Source organism: Halichoerus grypus, chromosome 8 (assembly GCF_964656455.1).
Source record: "Halichoerus grypus chromosome 8, mHalGry1.hap1.1, whole genome shotgun sequence".
Classification (NCBI taxonomy): domain Eukaryota; kingdom Metazoa; phylum Chordata; class Mammalia; order Carnivora; family Phocidae; genus Halichoerus; species Halichoerus grypus.
Window position 1 is genome coordinate 45,894,602 of NC_135719.1, and position 6,000 is coordinate 45,900,601.

At 39.3% G+C, this 6,000-nt stretch overlaps 1 long non-coding RNA gene across 2 annotated transcripts in view; it reads left to right on the forward strand.

Annotated features, from left to right (window-relative positions):
* LOC118554890 (uncharacterized) overlaps positions 1-3,959 on the forward strand; it is a 58,778-nt gene extending 54,819 nt beyond the window's left edge. Inside the window, exons 3-4 of one of the 2 annotated variants that reach the window (XR_004926703.2) lie at positions 138-271; positions 3,840-3,959. This is a non-coding gene — a long non-coding RNA (uncharacterized LOC118554890). Of the gene's footprint in view, positions 1-137; positions 300-3,839 lie in introns of both variants that reach the window. The other variant, XR_013450423.1, reaches the window with a different exon arrangement.
* Positions 3,960-6,000: the final 2,041 nt, after the last annotated feature.

Sequence of the window (6,000 nt, forward strand, 5' to 3'; positions counted from 1 at the left end):
CTTGGCCCTAAGTTGTCACCTTGAGGCAGGGATGATGTAGGTAAAGTCAAACCATTTTCTCTTGCTTATATATATATATATATATATATATATATATATATATATATATATTTTTTTTTTTTTTTTTTTCCCTCTAGCAGTGTACTGGAAATTCTCCGCTAGAAACCTGGACATCCATCTGTGGGGGATTGTCTAAGAGGCTTCCATATCATGGCCAAGGAGGGCTGGAGCCAGTTCACGGACACTGGCAGTGTTCACAGCTGGAACCGAGGTCTGTATGTCTATTACCTGATGCACAGGTAGGCGAGACTCCTCCCAGGTCCCTTGGTGTATGGTGCTAGATCCCACAGGCTCCACAAAGGCACTTTTGTCTGTGGATGGATGCCAAATTATTGTTGGGGGAGGGGACACAGATGAGGGACATCTTATTCAGCCATGATGCTGACATCATGCCTTGAATCTTTTAAACAGACATCATACTAGTGTTGCAAAACTTATTTTTACTCCTTATTATATTAATAAACGTTGTCCACATAGTTGATGTTACCATGGTACGTTCATTTTCTTCATTTTTTGGTGTTTTCAAAATTACTGACAATTCTAAGAGTTTTTCTTTATGAAAGTTATATCTATTGATACCATATTAGAAATAAAATTTGTGAATTTAAATATATTTGTCAATTGACTTTAAGATAACAATAATAACCCATTGCATATTACCACAAACAACATATTTTATGAAAAATAACTAAATTTTCAAAAACACAAAAAAAGGTAATGAGAAAATTAAACCCTTACTTAATTTTTACAAATCTCCTCAAGGTCTGGCCTAATAGAGGACAGCCAAATTCTTATTTCTGCTTTGGCATTTAATTTGTTGTGGTATGTTATTTGATAGAAATATTTGAAGATAATCTGATTTCCATAGAGATTTGTAATTGGAAAAAATAAAGATTTCAATAGCCTTTTCAGATCCTTGTGTTTGGTTTTTTAGGTTAGTCACAATGCAAAATCTGAAACCATAGCAATAAACTTTTAGTATGCTGTTACATTGAAATCCATCAGTCTATCTTGCAGTTGGAATGGATTTTTACTCATGCACGATTTCGTAATACAGGCTTACCTCAGAGACATTGTGGGTTCAGTTCCAGACCACTATAATAAAGCTAATATCACAATAAAATGAATCAAGTGAATTTTTTGGTTTCCCAGTGAGTATAAAAGTTATGTTTAAACTGTACTGTAGTCTACTAAGTGTGCAATAGCATTATGTAAAAAAAATATATAATGTACATAGCTTAATTAAAAAATACTTTATTGCCAAAAAATGCTAACCATCATCTGAGGTTTCAGTGAGTCATAATCACTGATCACAGATCACCCTAACAAACGTAATAAAGAAAAAGTTTGAAATATTGCGAGAATTACCAAAATGTGACAGAGACATGAAGTAAGCCAATGCTGTTGGAAAAATGGCGCCCATAGACTTGCTCCACGCAAGGCTGCCACAAACCTTCAATTTGTAAAAAAAAAAAACACAGTAGCTGCAAAGCACAGTAAAGCAAAACACAATAAAATGAGGTGGCTGTAATCAGACTGACACTAGTACCCTCACCTCAACATAAGACAGTCACATTATCCAGGGGAAGCCCAGGGAGCTGAGGGATGAGAGGTGGCTCCATGACCTGGAGCAGCTGACAATGGTGCCCTTGAGAGTTTCCTCTAGCGCACAGCAATGCACTGAAAGTTTACAGGCACTGAGTTACATGGATTTACAGACTATATTATCTCCTTTTAACTTAACTAACCCCCCCACAAAATGTTCTAAAATTGGGCCTCCGAAGGGACCTTGGATCAAAGATAACACTAATAAAGCCAGCACAATTGAACAACAAAAAAGGGGCAAACCTGATATATCTCCTGCCAATTTACAAGGCTGAGAAATAGCAACCATTAAATAATCAGGTCTGACAGTTAACCAAAAAGGCTTGAATTTATCAAGAAGAGTTTTAGAGATACATTATTTACACACACCACCGTCAACTATCAACATCATCTCAAGTATACATTAAACCTTAAGATCTTAGCTATAACAGTATAAGGCAAGACATTTAAATGCCTCTGTGTGCGCTAGTTTAGAAAAGAGACATCAGAGAAATTAATTTTTTGTAAGGAAAGTTCAAAATATCTTTGTTGTCAATAAGAAAATGTAAATTATTCAATTTTTTTTTTTTTTAAGTCGACTCCACGTTGCATGTGGCATGTGGAGCCTAAAGCAGGGCTTGAACTCACGACCCTGAGATCAAGACCTGAGCTGAGATCAAGAGTCCAACATTTAGGGCGCCTGGGTGGCTCAGTTGGTTAAGCGACTGCCTTTGGCTCAGGTCATGATCCTGGAGTCCCTGGATCGAGTCCCGCATCGAGCTTCCTGCTCAGCAGGGAGTCTGCTTCTTCCTCTGACCCTTTTCCCTCTCGTGCTCTCTGTCTCTCATTCTCTCTCAAATAAATAAATAAAAATCTTTAAAAAAAAAAAAAAAGAGTCCAACATTTAACCAACTGAGCCACCCAAGTGCCCCCATTCAATCTTGATCACATTTGACTTACATGTATACAAGCTGTCATATACAGACTGTTGGTCCAAGTTACTGAACACTTCCTGACTTTATTTCTAAGAAGACTTCCTAGTCTAACACACACACACACACACACACACACACACACAGTAGAAATAGTGAATGAGAATTAATGCTAGGGTGTTCTGAGTATCTTGCATCTGATTTATCATTAAGAGACAAAAGAATGGCTGTACTCAGCTCTCAAAATTTGATACCAATATTATTATGTCCAATAATATACTTAGAACACCCATTTAGCACTTGATTTATAACTAAGTGTATAGTTCTTTATCACTGTTCAATGCCAGACCATAAGCAGAAAGTGGTAATGGGGAAGATTTATTGTTGTTGTCTTGAAGATCAATCAGAAATTATCTGAATTATTTTTAAATTCTCCTTTTATAAAGGAGAAATAGAAATAATTCTGTTGCATTTTTTAGGATGTAAACCCAGAAAACAAATTTATCTGATAGATAAATTACATACTTAGGAACAGCTTAAATCTCAGAGTTGTGAAATATCTTAACACCTTTCATATTTGGCCTGAATAAAATATTTTGTTGTTCATTGAGCTGATCAGATCAATTTAATATGACCAGATATTACCTGTTCCTCCTATTCAGCCTGCCAAGGTAGGAATGATTACTCTTTCCTTGCATGCTCATAGCACTTCATACATAAATGCAGTATGGTGCTGTCCACAAGGAGCCATAGTCATGGCTCATAATGCTATGCAATTGACTACATGAAATTCTTTGAAGGGTGAATCCACTTTTCATTCTTTTCCCTGCATCTCTCAGAGTGACTGACACAATGGACATTACTAAGTATCTATAAAATTAATATATTTTACTGAACTATCTGTACCATTCCTGAACTTCTTTAGATTTCAGAGGCTATCTATTCCATACTTGGGTGTGATGCTTCAACCCATCTACCAAGTAATCTGTAAGACTGAGTTTTAAGTGAGGCTCAGAGTAAGAACAGATTCTATAGTGGATCAGGGCTGTGGCTCTGGCCTGTGACCCAATAGATCTAATGGTACTCAAAGTTTTGTGGAATAATAAAGTCCCAAGAAGAGAATTACAGCATAGTCCCATAGAGTTCTGAAGCAAAGCTGTGCCTTCCTGAGCTGATAACCATTTTCCCTTTGAGAAGAAGGCTCTGGCATGCCTTGAGGACTTCATAGAGTCTGAACGTTTGACTGTGTGTTTGGTTCCCCAGGGAGCCAACTCTGAGATGGAGATTGGTGCACAGGAGGCATCCTGGGGACTGCACCTGGGAGAAACAACTGTGAGAGAGTCCGAACTGGGCAGAGGGAGAAGTTGAATTGTGATATGGTTGCAACAGAGGCCTCACCTGAACACAGAGGGAACTTTGGAGTTGGGATGTCCCTGTAGAGTTGTGTTGCCTTGAAGAGGAAAGGGAGCCAAGTATTGCCACATCAACGAGGTATTAGATGCAGGCTTCCCCCAGGGAAGGGGCGTGACTTTGAGCAAGGTTGCTCCTATGGGCTTGGGAAATTTCCAGAGGGGGCTTAACTGTGATCATGCTTCTGGTAACTAGGGTAATGAGTGTCTCAATTCTGGATTAACAGATATAGGGAGGGGGCCACAGTATTCACTATCCCATGGACTATGAGTGACTATGAGTCTTAAGCAGACTCTACGCTGAGCGTGGAGCGCAACACAGGGCTGGATTTCATGACCCTGAGATCATGACCTGAGCTGAAACCAAGAGTCGGATGCTCAACCAATTGAGCCACCCAGGCACCCCATCAGAAAATCTTATTTATCATCATTAAATTCCATACATTTATTTTTTACCAAAGTACTCACTTCATAGCAATAGAAATGCATCAATAGGCTCCCACCCATGAAATTCACTGGTTTTATCACATAGGCAATCACACAGAAGTTAAACGGAGAATGACTTACTAAAGACCTTTTTTTTTTTTTTTTTTTTGGTGTCCACCTAGAGACAATACCTGCAAGGTTGGAGTGCTACCCTAAAGGGTCTAACTAAGATGTAAGATTGGGAGTGGCCCCTCTCACTGTTATAAATGATAGTCACTGCAAGAATTTTCTCTTTCCCATTCCCAAACCTTGGGCTCTGCTGGTTTTGTGACCTAGGTCTTCAAGAAAAGTATTATTCCTTCAGGAGATACAATAATGGTCCCATTAACCTTGAATTTGAGTATGCCACCTGACCATTTCAGATTCCTCAGGCCACTGAATTGACAGGTTGAGAAAGGACAACTGTACTTTCTGGGATTATTGGTATCAATTATCAAGAGAAAATTACATTGCTGCTACACATCTGGTGCAGGAAGAACCGTATCTGTGACCGAGAGGGGAATCCCTGGGGTGCCACTTAGAAGAGAAATAGTTCAAGAATAACAACTGCTTTCCAGTATTAAAGGTCAATTAAAGACTAAAGTAACCCAATAAAGCCATGGAATAACAAGGACTAAGATCATTCAGATATGAAGGTATTTCTCACCAAGTCAATAATCCCAACTCCTGAAGGTACTAACTCAGGGCTAGGGTAACATGGAATGGGTGATGGAATAAAATATCAATGATAAAATGATATGTCATCAGTGATAAAATATCAGTGATAGCTTTGTGACCGGTTATAGAGATGAGGACTGAAGGATCTATGCGTATGTTTTGTATGTGCTAAACATTGATATCTCTTTCCCCCCTCCTTCTTACCCTGGTATTTTATCTGAAGAATGTTGTTGGTGCTTAGGTTCACAATGAATTCACTAGACCATGAGAAGTCACATCCAAACTAAATGGGGAGGGCTGAAATTTCCCTGGAGATCTTGGACCCAAGATGACTATGATGACTAGTGCGATTTGCAACTCCTCTTGTTAGAGGGAAGGAGAAAGCATTTGTAGGAGAGAGGTGTTTAAAGTCTGAAGTTGTGAAATATGAGTGGAAGGGTGAGAATGAATGAATAGTAAATGTGTTAGTCCTGGGTCTGTTTCCATCAGATCCATTCCATCCAGATCCTCTTCCCCAGCTCTGCTCTGTATCTCAAAACTGATCCCTGAAGACTCTGTTCCCCAGGGCCCTAGATGGGTTTGGCCAATGGGAGGGTCTGGAAAGAGATAAAAGGTGGGAGAAAGGGAGAACCCAGAATTTCCACACACACACACCCCTACCCACCCCGCACCTCCAGTGGCATCTTCAAAAGTAGCTGAATTTCCTCCATGGTTCTAGCTCCCATAGGAAAGATCTTCTGTGATTCTGGCTTCTACTGGGTGACCCTGGCCCTGGGTTCTGGTTACACGGCCATTTCCCTCTTTCCTTACATCTAACAGTGATAATGTCTTCTTGCTGTTGCTAATATGTGGGTTATCTAATTCCCTCTGTT